At 44.6% G+C, this 17,280-nt stretch overlaps 1 long non-coding RNA gene across 3 annotated transcripts; it reads right to left on the minus strand.

Annotated features, from left to right (window-relative positions):
• Window positions 1-464: 464 nt before the first annotated feature.
• LOC147571863 (uncharacterized) lies at window positions 465-16,857 on the minus strand. Of its 3 annotated transcripts, none has more exons than XR_015246639.1 (3): window positions 16,531-16,857; window positions 9,430-9,560; window positions 465-810 (listed from the first exon to the last, which is right to left on the minus strand). It is a non-coding gene; the product is annotated as an uncharacterized LOC147571863 (long non-coding RNA). The 3 variants fall into 3 exon arrangements; XR_015246637.1 differs by lacking the exon at window positions 465-810 and adding an exon at window positions 1,195-1,311; XR_015246638.1 differs by lacking the exon at window positions 465-810 and adding an exon at window positions 3,943-4,310.
• Between the last annotated feature and the right edge of the window lie 423 nt (window positions 16,858-17,280).

The following is a 17,280-nucleotide window of genomic DNA, read 5'->3' on the forward strand; positions in this document are numbered from 1 at the left end:
GTGACTGCAGAGCATTAAACACCAGGCACGGGGCCTCTGCGGGCTGGGCCTATGTGACCACACCAGGCAGATGTTCACAAAGCTGGCACTATTTTAAATGCTTTTTATGGCATAAATATTTCTAAAGTGAGAAGCACGCTTCTGTGTGTGTGTGTGTGTGTGTGTGTGTGTGTGTGTGTGTGTCTTGTATGTATTGAGTTTCCTAAACTGGGGGTGGACTCATCTACATGGATGTGTGTATTTTTTTTTAATTTATTTTTATTTATTTATTTATTTATTTTATTTTATTTTCAATATATGAAGTTTATTGTCAAATTGGTTTCCATACAACACCCAGTGCTCATCCCAAAAGGTGCCCTCCTCAATACCCATCACCCACCCTCCCCTCCCTCTTGGATGTGTGTATTTTATTTTATTTTATTTTACTTTTTAACATTTATTTATTTTTGAGACAGAGAGAGACAAAGCATGAATGGGGGAGGGTCAGAGACAGAGACACACAGAATCGGAAACAGGCTCCAGGCTCTGAGCTGTCAGCACAGAGCCTGACGTGGGGCTCGAATTCACGGACCGCGAGATCGTGACCTGAGCCGAAGTCGGACGCTCAACCGACTGAGCCACCCAGGCGCCCCTGGATGCGTGTATTTTAAAACACAGCAGCAGCTCAGCCTGTGTGACTCGGGGGAAGCGAGTGGAGTGTCTGGCAGTCTGCATACACAGAGTCTCTGCTGTCTGTTCGGTCGCCACACCAGGGACTCCTGAGCATGCAGTGCTCCTTCCTGCCCGGTTTGAAGAATGTTTGGTTCATACCTTCCTTGGGAGAGAGAATAGTGCTGTGGCTAATAGCTTCCATTCCAAGGGCTCCAAATACTTGGGTTATTGACCAAGCTCATGACTCTGCAGCTTTCTTGCCACTTGACCTCAGGCCAAATACTTAACTCTTTTGAACCTCAGTTTTGCCATCTGTAAAATAGGCATATGGTGTCCATCTCCTAGGACTCTTTGAGGATTATAGAGACAAGGGCATGAAAAGCACCCAGCACGGTACGTGGCATATATTGACCATTCAATAGGTGTTGACCACTGTTATCATTCCTGAGTTTAAGAACAGTTACAGAACTTAAAAAGTGACGTGTGTGTAGGTAGTTAATGATCAAAATGGAACGGTACCAAGTATAAGATGAATGGATGAACTCTGAGAATGTTTCTCAGTAGTTTATTATCTAATAGTAATGCTTGAGATGAGTTCATCATTTTATAGTTCACAAAGCATTGTCTTACACATAATTCCATTCTAGGAGCACAACAGCCCTGCAAAGTAAGAAGAGCAAGAAATTCATTATCCTGTTTTACAGATTGAAAAACTAGAGGCCCAGAGATTAAACCCAACTTATGTTAATGGGTAACATACTGTGTGACAATGTGTTAGATTTGGGGATAAAAATGGGTAAGAGTTTTTTTCCTGCCCTTTTGAAGAAATTGTGGGTCAGGGGAGCCTAGAGCAGGCTTGTAGGAGGGCGCTGACCTTAAGGTAATGTATCTGTCAGGATAGATCAGGTGATGGTGGCAGAAATAGTAATGATGAATTTCCGTGGCTTAAAAAAAATGAAGATTTATTTCTCATTCATGCTATTGGTCCATCATGGGTCAGCTGGTGGCTCTGCTCCCCTAATTTCACTCCAGACAGGACAGATAGAGCAGCCTCAGGTTGGATCTTTGCTTCTTGTTGTGGCAGAGGAAACGGATCTGAGATTGGGAGGGTCTCACACCAGCAATCAAATTCTCCACTCATGGGCCAACCTTTTAATATGGTTGCACCCCACCACAGGGGGCAGGGCAGGAAGTAAAATTCCACTACGAGCCCAGAAAGCAGGGAGCTGGAAATATTTGGTGAACAGATGAATAAGGACTCCAGGTGGGTAGGCTCTGAAGGACGGCTAGAGATCAGGTGAATATTGGCGGGGTGGGTTTGGTGGGGAGAGTCGAGGGATGAAGAAGATGAAGGGCAGCCGTAAAGACATGGAGGCTGGTGGGGGGATGGGAAGCAGTGGGGGAGGCGAGAAGCTGTGGAAGAGACGGAAGCAGAAATGCACAAGGTGCAAGGGTGGAAATAGTGAGTCTGCCGGTCTGGCTGGAAGAGTCTGATTCAGCTCCTATTGTGTATTAAACGCTGGGGATGCAAAGAAGAAAAAGCATGTTGCTTACCTTTGAACAACCTACGGTCCGATAGAAGAGCTAGATTTTGTACATGGCACAAAGGGAATCAAAATATAAGAACAGCCGGTGCCATTGCCAGGTACTCTTCCAGGATCTGTATGTATTTAAACTCATGTCATCGACATTGTAGCTTAGTGAGGTAGATGCTGTTATTATCCCCATTTTATGGCTGACATAACTGAGGCATGGAATGGCTAATGGATAGCAGAGATGGGCTTCCAATCCAGACACTCTTAGTCCAGTTTCTGTGTTCTTAATCATAAAGCTTCACTCTACTGGTTTTGTTTGTTTGTTTGTTTGTTTGTTTGCTAACTTGTGAGTTGGGGCTGTGCCAATAATCTTGGACGGCAAGTAGTTTTGCCTGGAGATCCAACATGATAGATTGTTATTGGCTGCTTGGAGCTCCATGTTGGGAAGGTTCCCAAGACCAAGCTGGGACTCAGGGAGGAAGGAATGATGTGATTAATTAGTAATGCCTGCCATGGCAGGAGAGGTGGTATTGTCAGCATAATATCTTTGGTAACCCTGGTCTATTTTAATGCCTAGAGCAAAGTGGATTGACTCAATTTACTAACAAATAAAGTCAAAGCCAGACAACTGTTTCATTGACTGTTTTCCTCACTTTTCAACCTCTTTTCTTACTTCAAGGCTCTATCATATTTATGGCAGCGTAGGTATTCCTTGTTTGAACAGTTAGCTTTCTTTTCTGGAGATTAATGTTTAAAATATCAAAACTATAACCCTTCAGGCAAACATAACAACTTAATTGTCAAAACAACAAAAATATCAGCCATGGCAAATGTTCAGTCCATTGCTCCCCTGGTGTAGTCATCAGCTGGGGTGGCATGGCAGTGATAATAATTTAAAAAAGGATTTGAATTGTTGAATCCAATTTCTGTGCAAGGAAGAATCCATCAGCTAACTTAGGGAATTCAGCCATGAGAGAACCCAGCTGTAGCATGCGTCATTAGTGGAATTTCCTGCCTGGAAATGTTGTAGGGCTTTCCTCTGCAGGGAAAGTTCTAGGAATGTTGCCCCCCCGCCCCCCAGCTCCCTTTTCTTTTCTTGACTTTTCTTTCCTGGGTACCACTCTATCTATGCCCAGCCTTTCGTTGCTTTCCTATTATTTCCTGCACATTCCTAGGGATAGATCCCAAATTCAGCTGCACGGAGACATGAAGAGAACTAAGAGCTGAGAGCTCAGATGATAAATAGGTTTCCTTTCCTGGGCCAGCTCTGATCAATTGCTCATGGCTACCAAAATGCTGAGTTGAGAAGGTTTGCAATGGACTCAGCCTGAGAGCATACAGGGATTTATCAGTGATGTGTCTGCCGTGAGTGTGGGTGAGGGACAGTAATGTCTGTAGGCTTCTACTGGGCCTGCCGGGATGGAAAGCCCGCACTGTTCCTACAGATGTGAGAGAGTGAGCTTGGGGTCCGGTCTGAGGAAATGCTCGTTCAAGTCCTGTCTCTTCTCTTTCTGTGTGAATCTTGGATTCACTCGAGGAAAACTCAAGTAAAAATGATCCTCCTTATGGAGTGCTTATAAGTGTTGTAGGGATGATGCACATCCAGTCAATAAATATTTGTGAAGCACGCTGTAGGTTGCTGGAGGTACGATGAGGGGTACGCCATGGACGTGGTTCCTGCCCGCACAGAGCTTATAGTCTAGTGGGGGATATATTTGTTTTCTATTGCTGTAACAAAGTATCAGAAATTTAGAGGCTTTGAAAGTATACATTTTTATATCACATTTCCTGTGGGTTAAGGGTCTGGACACAGCTTAGCTGGCTCCTCTCCTCAGGGTCTTGTAAGGTTGCACTCAAGGTGTCCACTGGGTTCGTTCTGATCTGGAAGCTTGATTGGAGGAAAGTCTGCTTCCAAGCTTCTTCAGCTTGCTGGAGGAGTTGACTTTCTTATCACGGTAAGACTGTGGGCCTCGGTTTTGGCAGGCCGTCAGCTGCATTCCATCTGCAGGCCGTAGAGGCCGCCCATGATAACGGGGGCCTTGCAGCTTGCAGCTCCTTGCCATGGCGGCTTCTTCAACACGGCTTGACTTCATCAAGCCAGCCAGCAGAGTCTCCTGCTCCAGTCTGCCGAGATGGAGTGTTATGTAAGCTAATACAGCCTTGGGGGTGATATCCCTTGACCTTGTCTATTCTACTGATTAGAAGCAAGTCACAGGTCCTGGCTATATAGTCAAGGGGCAAGGGATTATACCAAGGCATAGAAAACCGGAAGTGGGAGTCATTGGGGTCTCTCTACCACAGAGATGTGCAAACAAGAGTTCATTTATAAGACAGTGTGTATATAAGGGAGACGTATACACAAGAATGGCAATAGTGTCATAATTGCTTAGAGTATAGGAAAGTACATATTGGGGGCACTCAAACAGTGTCAGAGTTGTTAGGACTTTGTGGAGGAAGTGATTAAAAAAATTTTTTTATTATGTTTATTTATTTCGGAGAGAGAGAGAGAGAGAGAGAGAACGAGCAGTGGGGAGGAAGAGACAGGGAGACACCGAATCCGAAGCAGGCTCCAGGCTCTGAGCTGTCAGCACAGAGCCTGATGTGGGGCTCAAACTCACTCACTGTGAGATCATGACCTGAAACAAAGTCTGACACTTTACTGACTGAGCCACCCAGGCACCCCATGGGAAGTGACTTTTTAAGCTGAGACCCAAAGGATGACTGAAGTTAGCCATATCCTAATATACTATCCAGATGTTACTTCTTTTCATTACCATGTACCACCCAGAATTGTATCAAGTCTTCAGAGAAGGTCTTTCCAGCACTTAGAGCGAGACCCTTTTCAGACTTGCTCTGGGATCTTTTGTTAATGCACCCCAAAGAGCATCAACTCCTGGGCCCAAGTGTCACCAGATGGCAAGGAGAGGAGTACCAGGAGCACCAGGCTGAGTGGGTGATGGTGGGTCAGGAATGGGATTCTAGGGATTCTCTGTGCAGCTAGCGTCAGTTCCCACTGATCATCCCTCGGAAGGAAGGGAAGCTGATGAGGTGTTCTAGGACAGAATGAGGAAACCCCTCTCGGTTTCAGATTGGGCCTATGGTTGAAGAATTGATGGCCGAACCAAAGCTTTTCCCATTCCGTGTAGATCTCTTTAGAAATAATGAGAGCATTGACAGTTGTCATCCAAAGTCTTGTTCCAATTTGTTAAGCTTTTAGTAGACCTTACTTGCTATTATTGAGAATAATGCATCATCGTTTTGAATACTTGCTGTGTGACAGGTAACAGCTAAGCCCTAAGTGCTTGAGCTGGATTATCTATCTCAAGAAGAAGCTTTCTCCGTGGCTTCTAACTCATGAAATTCTGCTGGCCAGATTGTCTTCCCTTTTCCTTGCTGCCTATTAAAATTCTCCTCATCCTACATGCTGCATCTGAAGTCCCACCCCTTCTCAGAAACTGGCCATGAGCACTCCAGTGCATATGATCCCTACTGATAAGTTTATCACCCCCTTACCCTCTGTCTTCCATCACCTGTAACAAGAATCATAGCATTCGGGAGCTCTGTCTCACCTGTCGCTTTCTAGATGTACTTCTACCTTATGATCTGTCCCCGCCAGACGGTCTGACCACAATCACCCTGGTCTCTGTCTACAATTCCTGCATCCCTCTGCTCCATCCGGGGCAGTGCAGACAGACTGGATTTTCTAAAGTTCCACCTTGGTTGTGTCACTTTATTATCACTCAAAAACTTCTAGTATCTAATCTGTAATCCACACCAATTTCCCTTTGTTTCCCCCCAACTGTGGAGCTTGAACTCACGATCCCAAGATCAAGAGTCACGTGTTCTACCAACCAAGCCAGCCCGGTGTCCTTAGCCCACACCAGCTTCACTTCTTGGAGTTTACCCCAGACATATCTGCCCATGTGTGAAATCACAACTGCTGTTCATACTGAGTGCTGTATCACTGGCAGGAGCAGCAAATCTGAAGCAACCAGCATATTCATCAATAAGGGCTTGGCTAATAAGGGCTGGAACATTTTAACTGTGGTTTTTAAGCCTGGTTGCACTTTCAGGTCACCTGGGTATGGTATATTAGGATGATCTGAAAGTCTCTGCCACTTCTCCCATTGAGAGGTAGAGTCTAATTCCCCCTCTCTTAAACAGGGATAGTCTCTTGTTTAGGGACTTGCTCAACCAATAGAAGGGGATCAAATAGGTCGTCTGAGATCTCAAAGGCTAAGTTTTAAGAAGCTTTGTAGCTTTTGCATTGACTCTTGGAACTTAAGCTCTGGGGTGAGCCAGCTGCCATTGTAAGACGTCTGACTAGCCTGAGACTGCCATACTTTGAGGAAGCCCAAACCAGCTGCATGAAGACAGGCGGTGGGTGGAGAGGGAGGAAGGGAGGGAGGGAGGGATGGAGGGAGGGAGAAAGAAAGAAAGAAAGAAAGAAAGAAAGAAAGAAAGAAAGAAAGAGACACAGAGAGAGAGAGAGAGAGAGAGAGGTCCATTCAGCCCCAGTTGTTACAGCCATCCTAGCCCAGGCACTAGGCATGTGAGTCAGGAATCGTTTTTAGATATTTCAGCCTCTGCAGATATGATGTGGATAGTAACCAAGCATTCCAACTGATGTCAAAATCAAAGCCCCAGATACACGGCTCCAATCAAACCATTCCTGCCATCTCCCAGCCATCCAAGTCACCCCACCAAAGCCCCCCATCACTGTGGAGCAGAGACAAGCTGTCCCCACTGTGCCCTACAAGAATTCTTGCCCCCCCCCCAAATTGTGAGCATAACAAAATGGTCATTGTTTTATGCTTCTAACCTTTGAGGTGATTTATTGCAGAGAAAAGATAACTGGAACTCCTGGGGATCTTTCAAAATCTCCCTAGGCCATTCTAATGAACAACCATGAGAAGAATCACCAGTCCATAAAATTAAATGCTATTGTATCCATTTGAAATAAATAAAGAAGCTCTCTTTGGAGATGCCTGGCTGGCTCAGTTGGTAAAGCATAGGACTCTTGGTCTTGGGGTTGCGAGTTCGAGACCCACATTGGGTGTAGAGATTATTAAAAAATATAAATAAACTTTTTAAAAAGCTCTCATTGTCTTGCTCTGGTGTGATATCCAACTTATATTGCTGAGTAGTAGTTAGAAAGTCACCAAGACAATTTTTATACTATGTTACCATGTGTGTAAAGGAATTATGTAGGCATGGATTATGTCTGAAATAATATATAAGAAAGTGGTAAGTAACATTTGTTGCTCCCATAAAGGGGAACTGGATGGCTGGTGATCTGAGGAAAAACTCTTTATACCCAATGATAGCTTTCGTATTTTAAAACATGTAAATGTACCAATTTAAGGTTAAAGAAATTCTGTCTGTCGCTTACCAAATTCTTTAGCCTGATCTGACCTCAACCTCCTCAACCTTCATTTCTGGGCTTATTACTCACTCCTCTTATTTTACACTAAAAACTGGTTATGTTAAGCAGAATAATGCCTCAGTCTCCCGAGTTGTCCTAATTCCTGGAAACTGGGAGTGTTATACAACAAAAAAGACTTTGCAGATGTGATCCAATTAAGTAGCTTGAGATGAGGACGTAATCCTGGATGATGTGAGTGGGTGCAGGGTAATCGCAAGGGTTCTAGTGAGTGAGAGAGGGAAGTAGAAGTCAGAGAAGGAGATCTGGGGAAGGAAGTAGAGGTCACAGGGATGTGATTGCTGACTTTGAAGATGAAGGAACGGGGACCCTCTGAGGCAGGGGATGTGGGTGGCCTCTGGGAGATGGAAAAGGCAAGAAGACAGATCCTTTCCTCCCCTAGGGCCTCCAGAACAAACACAGCGCCTTGAGTTTAGCCTAGTGAGACCCATTTCAGACGTGTGACCTCTAGAACTGTAAGATAATAAATTTATGATGTTTTAAACCACTAAATTTGTGGTAATTTGTAACAGCAGCCATAGGAAATGGACACACTGGTGTTTCTCCAGATGGTGTTCAGAGAAATAGGCCTTTTGAGGGAATATTAATGAAAATAATAAAAAGGTTCTCCAAAGCAAAAAAAAAACAAAAAAACAAAAAAACGCAACGAGTTATAATAGTTTTTAGACATTTTTTTAAAATTTTTTTAACGTTTATTTATTTTTGAGACAGAGAGAGACAGAGCATGAACGGGGGAGGGTCAGAGAGAGAGGGAGACACAGAATCTGAAACAGGCTCCAGGCTCTGATTGGTCAGCACATAGCCCGATGCGGGGCTCGAACTCACAGACCGCGAGATCATGACCTGAGCTGAAGTCGGATGCTTAGCCGACTGAGCCACCCAGGCGCCCCTAGACACTTTTTTTTTAGAGAGAGCATGCGAATGGGGGCAGGACATAGAGGGAGAGAGGGAGAGAGAGAGAGAGAGAGAGAGAGAGAGAGAGAGAGAGAGAGGGAGAGGGAGAGGGAGAGGGAGACGGAGAGAGAGGGAGAGAGAGAGAGAATCTTAAGCAGGCTCCATGCTCAGCCCAACATAGGGTTCCATCCCACCTCCCTGGGATCATGACCTGAGCCAAAATCAAGAGCCAGATGCCCAACCAACAGAGACACCCAGGCCCCCCAACATATTGTTATAGTTTTTAATCAAGTTAAATGAGGTATAATTTACACATAAAATGTACAGCAAAATGTTTACATTCTGTGTACAGGTCAATGAATTTGACGCATATGTACATCCATGTAACCTACCATCCCAATCAAGATATAGAACATGTACATTACCCCAAAATGTTTTCTTGTGCCCCACCCTATCCCCACCACCTGTCTCAAGTAACCATCAACTTGCTTTTTTCACTAGACAAATTATTTTTTCTTAAGTTTATTTATTTTGACAGAGAGAGAGAGAGAGCATGCGTGCATGAGCAGAGAAGGGCAGAGAGAGGGAGAGAGAGAATCCCAAGCAGGCTCCCTGCTGTTAGTGTGGAGCCTGATATGGGACTCGATCCCACGGACTGTGACATCATGACCTGAGCCAAAATCAAGAGTCAGACGCTTAACCGACTGAACCACCCAGGCGCCCCTAGACAAATTATTTTTAACTGCAGGGCTTCTCAGGATCTTTAATATGTCAAGAGAATTGTGAGACATGCTGTGACAGGGGGTTGAATCTCCAGACTTTTCTGATCATGGATCCTTTCGTTCTGGAACAGCTCACAGGATGATGGGCTGTCACAACACACCTGAAAAATGCTTTCCTGCTCACCTGCTCAGCTCAGGCATTTCCTCCCTCGTTCAGTGCCCATCTCTATCTTTCAAAAATGTTTTCATGGTTGAGTGCCTCCATGGAGTAGACGTTTCTCTCTGCTAAGTCTTGTATTCTTTGTTCCATATCTCCTGTAGCACGCACATGGCATAATGGTTAATATTATAGCAATATTATATTTGCATTATAGATACATGGTCATATAGTCTTTTCTGAGGGCAATGGGTGCTATTTGCTTTACTATTACATGATTACCAGGAAATGCTCAAGTGTTCATCAGGGAGTCAAAGAAGATATGCTCCAAGGTAACTCTCAAGCTGCCCTAGATTTGGAGCCTTCACTTGCTAAAACATTTTTAAACTCCGCTTCACTAACCCATCGCTATGTGAGTTTAATAGGCTATGGTGAATGACTCCCTCATCTTCTTACCCCACATCCAGCCCCAACACATTCCTGAGTACTGTGGATTTCACTTCTGAACGGTCTCTCCCATCCTTAGCTTCCTTTCTATGCCCTCTGCCACTGCCCTTGTCCAAGTTCTTATCATGTCACACCTGCATTATTACAATGGCCTCCTGGCCATTTCCCATCCTCAGCCTTGTTCCTCCTCTCATCTATGTTCCATTGTAATGCCAGGATCCTGATCTTGTTCTTCTGCCTAAAAACCTGAACACAGTTGCCCATGGTTTATAAGATCACGTGGGAAGGGCTAGCATGGCAAACATAGCCCTCCCCACGTGGGACCTTTGCCTCTTAAGCTTCATCTGCTGTTCTGCTTTTCCATGTACCCTCCATTCCAGTGACTGTGGCTCCGCACAGCTTCATGGATACACTATGCCCTTTCAAGATGCCACGTTGTTCCTTCAACGTGGGATGCCCTTCCCCTTCTCCATCTGGCAAATGTCTCGTCATTGGAAGACCATTCCAAATATCACCCCAGGAAGACTTCTCATCTTCCCAAGGTGCAGTGAAAACTTCTGCTTCATTACCCGTCAGTGGTAACTGCATACACGTCTTTGGCAGAGCTCGTGTCTAATTGCATCACAATTATAATGTATTGGTTTAGATACCGTCTCCCTCACTATAATATGAATCGTGTGAAACACAAATGACCCCCTTTATCCTTGCATCCCCAGCTCTTAGCACAGTGCCTAGCAAAACATATCTGTGACTAATAACGGCTAACGCTTAATGAGCTTTTACTATGTGCCTGGGCACTGCACTAAGTATCTTTGTGGGTGAGCTTGATTATTTCACTTATTTCTCACACAGCCCTGTGAGGAACATTGTGTTAACGTTTCTGTTTTGCAGCAGAGAAAAATGAGCCTTGGCGTAGTTAGAAACTTTCTGGTACAGCTATTTCTGTGTGTTTCATAAAACTGGTAACTGGTAGAACTTCTACTGGAACCTGGATTTATCCACTTGTTGTCTTTTTTTGTTTAAAAACTGTTTATTTATTTATTTTGAGAGACAGAGAAAAAGAGAGAGAGGGAGAGAGGGAGAGAGAGAGAGAGAGAGAGAGAGAGAAGGGGAGACAGAGACAGAGAGGGAGAGAATCCCAAGAAGGCTCTGCACTGTCAGTGCAGAGCCCAGGGCGGGGCTTGATCCCACCAACTGTGAGATCATGACACCAGTCAAAATCAAGAGTCAAATGCTTAACCAACTGAGCCACCCAGATGCCCCTATCCATTTTTTTTCTCCTAATATGAGCTATTAGTATTCCCTGAATGAATACATGAACAGTTATTTGAATATTTAAAATGTGTATCTTCAAGCAGCAGACCAGGACCATTTCCTTGGCTTGGTAAAGGGAGAGGAAGCCTCTGGGCAGAGGCGTTAACACGAGCAGAGCCTGAAGAGAAGGGGTGCAGACTCAGAGAAGTGAGAACACGTACCCCAGGATGCAGAGTAGTAAGTGGCCGAGTCAGGATTTGAACTCATGTAGGTTTCCAGTATGGGGTCCCTGAAGCTTGGCTTCTGCTTCCAGCAGCCCCCATCTCCAGGGAAATTCCAACGCTAAGCATTTCTGGTTGTAGGTTCAGGCAGTCAAGAGGGAGCCCCCTGTTCCCTGGGGAAGGCCGCTCCTATCTTCACTGCCAACCCCCCGCTCTCTCCTCGTCTCCACTTGACGCTGAACGTGGCTGGAGAAAGACAGCTGCTGTGTCACCAGGAGGAATCCGTGCTACTTAACAAGCACACGCTTCCCTGGTCTGTTCACTCTTCCAGCCGTTTCAAACCCTACCCTCTCTGCTATACCTCTAGTATTCTCTCTCTCTCTCAACTCATGAACTTGACTCCTATTACAAGGAGAAATCTTAAACCCTACAGGAAACCTCTGGGAGCTTTGCTGCTTTATTTACCAGCTTACACACATTGGGCACATGTGTTCTACCTTCCCTCATATTAGTGGTCAGACTCTATACTCCCCTACTGGACTGGCCTCTGTTGTGTCCTCTGTCTCATCCTCTTCCACTGATGAGAACATACATCATCAGCAATTCTTCCCTCTCCCTCGATCAATCATCAATGGGTCACTCTCGTCCACATACACACATGCTGTGATTTCTGCTCCCTGGGGCTTTGCATGTGCCGTTCCCTTTCCTTGCCATGCTGTTCCAGGAAATATTTGCAAAGCTTGTCTCTGTTTCCTTCGGATCTTTGCACAAGTATCCTCTCCCGACCATGATGTTGAAGAGTGCAAAAACTGCAGAGCTACGATCTCCTTTACTTTTGGAAGTAAAAAGAAGGAAAAATGTGAAAACAAAGGAAAGATTTAATTTTTTTTTTAAAAAGTGCAAAAATGTCACCTTCCCTATCCTGTTTTAATTTTTCTTCATAGTATTTACCACTACCTGACATGCTATAGACTATTCATTTGATCTTCCAGGGCAGGGTTTTTCTTTTTCTTTTTCTTTTTCTTTTTCTTTTTCTTTTTCTTTTTCTTTTTCTTTTTCTTTTTCTTTTTCTTTTCCTTTTTCTTTTTCTTTTTCTTTTTCTTTTCCATTGCTGTATCTCAGCATCTAGAACAATGTCTGGCATACAACAGACCCTAATGAATGTTTATGTAGAAAGACGGCTTCAGTGACTTCCCTTCTCTGACATCCCTGCTGGTTGGTAGCAATGGTGTGATTTTTCCTTACAAAGAGGGACAGCTATTCAGAAGGATATTACCACCCACCGCTTTCACTCAGAAGTTCTTAGAGCAGAGCTTCTTAAACTTTGATGTGCATTTGAATTGCCTGGGAATCTTGTTAAAATTCAGCTTCGGATCCAGCAGGTCTGGGGGGCCTGAGACTCTGAATTTCTAACCAGCAGCCAGGTAGGTCATGTAGATGCTGGCGATCCAGACCACACATTGAGTGGCAAGGCTGCTCTGCTCATCTTAAGCATGGTTCTGTTTTCTTTTTTTAAGAAATGGAGCGAGTGTACATATTTGCATAGCATATTTACATATTTACAGTGTAAACATGACCCTGAGTTCAAGCAGTTCTGGGGTCAGTGCAGCCATAGCTGCAGGATACTACATTTGTGCCGAGTTTCATCCATCATTAGACATGCCATGGGAGGAACTGTTTGTAGTCTGTTGAATGATGACTGTCCGTTGTTCTGGGCAGATTTAGTTTTGTTTGGTTTTGGGGTGTGTGTTTGTGTGTGTGTGTGTGCACGCAAGAATATTGTTATTGATGCTAATAAGTTTCCTGGCAATTGTCTGTTGCAATTTGCCATGTTTTGGCATGAAATCAGTACAAAGACAAGTCCTGTCTTTCTGCTCAGGTTATTATTACATCACTCTCCTTCTGTCCAGAGAACAATGTGGAGTGCTTCCTATGATAATCACCAGCATCAAGTAGTTTTAAAATCACGGTCAGGGACTCCCCACGCGGAGTGTACAGTTTGTGTGTGCCACAAAGGGACCCGGCTGGGGAAGGGCAAGTGGAGACTGAAAACGAGTCAGCACCCCTTTGCCAGGTCAGGTGCTCTGGCTGGAGTTGCAATGCCTTCTTCACCGAGAGGGGGCGCCTTTTTGCAACTTGAATGAAACTACCTGATGTTTGCTAACTGGTCCTAAAGCTAGAGAGAGCTACAAAGGCAAATAGAGGGCGCTAAGCACAGCACTCTGGTTTTAGGCAAGTGGAGGTACAGGGGGCCACAGTACTTGTCCGGGTTCTTATCGGCATCAGCATGTAACATTTATTGAGGTCTTATGATGCACAAGGCGCTGAACCAATTGTTGTACATACATTGTCTCATTTGTCCCCTACAATGACAACCCCCCAAATTAAGTATTATTATTATTTATGTCATCCTTGCTTATAGAGATGTAAAACTTGGAGAGGTTAAGTGACTTGCCTAGGGTCACAAAGCTACGTTATGTGCATCATGATTCTCAGGTGAGTATTAAATGATCACATGTCAAAGATTTTTAGTCTTTAATTTGTGTGAGAACCAGTAGGATATTAAAGCTTACGCAAAGAGCATTAGAGAATTTAGGTATATGCAGATGATTTAACAAAGAAATACAAGGAAAGCCTGGTAGCCTAGATAATGCCTCCCCACCCTCCAAAGATGTCCACATCCCGATGCTAGAACTTGTGAATACGTCCCCTTAAAGGTAAAAAGAACTTCGCAGATGTAATTAAGTTGTAGATTTCGAGATGGGGAGATTATTCTGGATTATCTAGTAGTGCAGTGTCATCACAAGCATCCTTATACAAGGGAGGCAGGAGTGTCTGAGTGAGAGACAGAAGAGTGAAAGCAGAGGCTGGAGTGATGCGCTTTGAGGATGGAGGAAGGGGCCACAAGCTACAGAATGTAGGTGACCCTGGAGGCTGGAAAAGGCAAGGAAACACATCCTCTTGTGGAGCCCCCAGAAGAAACCAACCCTGCTGGCACTTGATTTTAGCCCATGAACCTGATTTTGGACTTCTGACTTCTAGAACTAAGATAAGTTTATGTTGTTTTAAGCCCTACGATGTGGTAAATTATCATAGCAGCAGCAGGAAATCAATACAGAAATATTACTGGATTAGATGGAAAGCTGGTTAATGTCCAACAGGGCCATAAACCATAACCCTTGGAACCAATTCTACCACCAGAGTTAAATTATTTGCATCTTAACTGGACCAAAATTTACAAGTTAACCTCTGCCCCTACAGAAACGAAAACTGCCTACTCAGTAGAAAGTCAAGTCCAAAAACTGCACCAAAAGAACACCCAGGAACCTCTTCTGCATATTCCCAAATTTAGGATGCTGTTCTAGAGAGCTACGAAGTGGAGCAGCTAGGATTTGAACCAGGTTCTTCCAAGTGCAGGGCTTATGCTCTTAATTATTAATGGGCATACCTTCTCACTAGCATTAGTGGGTAGAGTAGCAAGGCAGTCTGGGACAAAGAAAATTGTGCACAGAAACTGAGAACACAGCTCAAAGATTGCCAAGGTGAATTTACCAACTCATTCATGGTGCTTTGCCTGAACCAAGGACTCATTCCCTTCCTTGTGCCGGTGGTGGGAATTCCTACTCTGGGGCTGTCTGGCTGGCTCAGTCTGTAGAGCATGCAAGTCTTGATCTCAGGGTTGTGAGTTTAAGCTCCATATTGCATGTAGAGATTTGATTAAAAACAAAATCTTAAATAAATTCCTGCTCTAGCTCCCTGAGAACTTAGCATCAAATTTTTAACAAGTGGTTTAGATAGGTTCCCGGTTGGCATAGCTTGAGAGATGCAGTGCAAAGCTTGAATCTGCAACCCCCACCCCCCACCCCCACCTTGTTCAGGAGAAAAGGTCCCTGAAAGTCCCTTCTTTAAAAATATATTATGTGGTTAGGCATCATGGCACCTTGCCTAGTAAATGCTTGATAAAAGCTTGACTTGCATGTGGTTTGGGGGAAGGGAGAGGTGAAAACTTTGGGGTTGGGGAAGAGCTAGCAGGAGCAAATGAGTTCTTGGCACTGGCATGATACTTCTAAGAGGTGGTGCAGTGAAGGTCCTAACTGAGGTTAGGAACTTTCATAGGGAAGTTGGACCTGTGGTTGGACAGGTGAAGTGTGGCCAGTGTCTTGAAAGAGGGCTGGAAAATGTAAGTTTACCTTTTAAGGCAATTATTCTAGACACTGATTGAGTCTTAGAACAAACTGGGGGGAATTAAGAAATACTAGTTCACTGACCCTACATGAGTTTTCTAGGGTTGCCATGACAAAGTACCACAAAGTAGGTAAGCAAAAACTTACTTTCTCATAGTTTTGAAGGCTAGAAGTTCAAGATCAGTTTTTTTTTTTAATTTTTAAAGTTTATTTACTTATTTTGAGAGAGAGAGAGAGAGCATGCACGAGCAGGGGAGGGAAAGAAAGAGAGGGGGAGAGAGAGAATCCCAGGCAGGTTACATGCTCAGCACAATGTGGGGCTCATATTAGACACTTTCTTGAGGTTTCTTTCAGTTCTAAGATTTCTTATTCTGGAGGCAGTTGTAAGGTTAGTTTACGGTGGTGCTGAGTGTTGGAGGAGACAGGAGGAGAGTCACTTGGTGCTAACGGCCACCACTGCAGCCATCCCAGCCCCCACCACCATTATCACCATTAGCAGCATCACCACCACCACTGGGTCTGCCACCACGTTAAATGTTTATTTATTTTGAGAGAGAGGAAGAGCCTGCACACGAGTGGGGAAGGGGCAGACAAAGAAGGACAGAGAGAATCCCAAGCAGGCTCCATGCTGTTAGCACAAAGCCTGCTGCGGGGCTCAATCCCACAAACCGTGAGATCATGACCTGAGCCGAAACCAAGAGTTGCAGTCTTAACCGACTGAGCCACCCACGTGCCCCTTCACCACCATTATTACAAGCATCATCACCATTGCCAGTGCTGTCTCTATGCCTGCTGCCATCACCCCTCTGCCACAGGCATCAGCACACCGTCATGGAAAGCACCTCCATCAAACTCACATCCCACGTGCCTGTGCTCCATATTTCCCCTTCCAAGGGACTGAAATGCTCCAGTTTAAGGGTGGGGCATGACCCTTCTTTTAATTTTTTCATTTAGGACTCGGCAGTAAACAGTGACATAACATAAACCTAACTAAACACGGATTAAGCAAAACAGAAACTTACTGGCTTATGGAAGTGAGAAGACCAAGGGCAGCTCTGGCTTCAGGCATGGCAAGATTCAGGGCTCCCAGATATAATCATGTGTCTCTACCTGCCGCATGCTTTGTGCTCTGTTGGCTCAGTCTCAGGCTCCCTGAGGGGGTAAGATGGCAGGTCTGGCCTCTTGTGTCCTCTCAGATTTCTGGTATAATAAGAAAGAAAGGCATAGCATTCAATAATTCAAAAAATACTTATTGAGGGGCCACTACATGTCAAGGGCTCCTTTATGTGCTGGGGATGTAGAGAGAAAGAGGTAGAAGAGCTTTGGGTCATCCTGGGGCTTTCACACGAGAGCCCTTGGGGGCTCTGATTGGACCGTCTTTGGACACGTGCTGTCTGTGGACCAATCACTGTAGCCAGGAGTATGTGATACGCTAATTGGCTTGGGCTGGGTCACGTGCCCCACTTACCAAATGCCAGTTACTTTTTGAGTGTCGGGCACTCAGTCAAAGTGATATTTGTGGTGTGCTCCCAGGGCATAACCCAGGGACTTGCATAATAATAAGCAAATGAGAAATGACATGAAACCAGTGAACAACTGAGTAAGCAAAAGAGAGAAAGCGTGATAGGCAAATGTATAAAAACACATTAAAAGCGGACAGATCTGAACAAGTCAAACCATACAATGATGGCCATCAATTGCCAGAGAACAGATATAGTATTCACTGTAGACTATTTGCCAAAAATACTTGCGCTGTGTTTTTCTTATCAGGA

This window comes from Puma concolor, chromosome F2 (genome assembly GCF_028749965.1).
Source record: "Puma concolor isolate L17-30 chromosome F2, mPumCon1.1.hap2, whole genome shotgun sequence".
In the NCBI taxonomy this organism is placed as follows: Eukaryota; Metazoa; Chordata; class Mammalia; order Carnivora; family Felidae; genus Puma; species Puma concolor.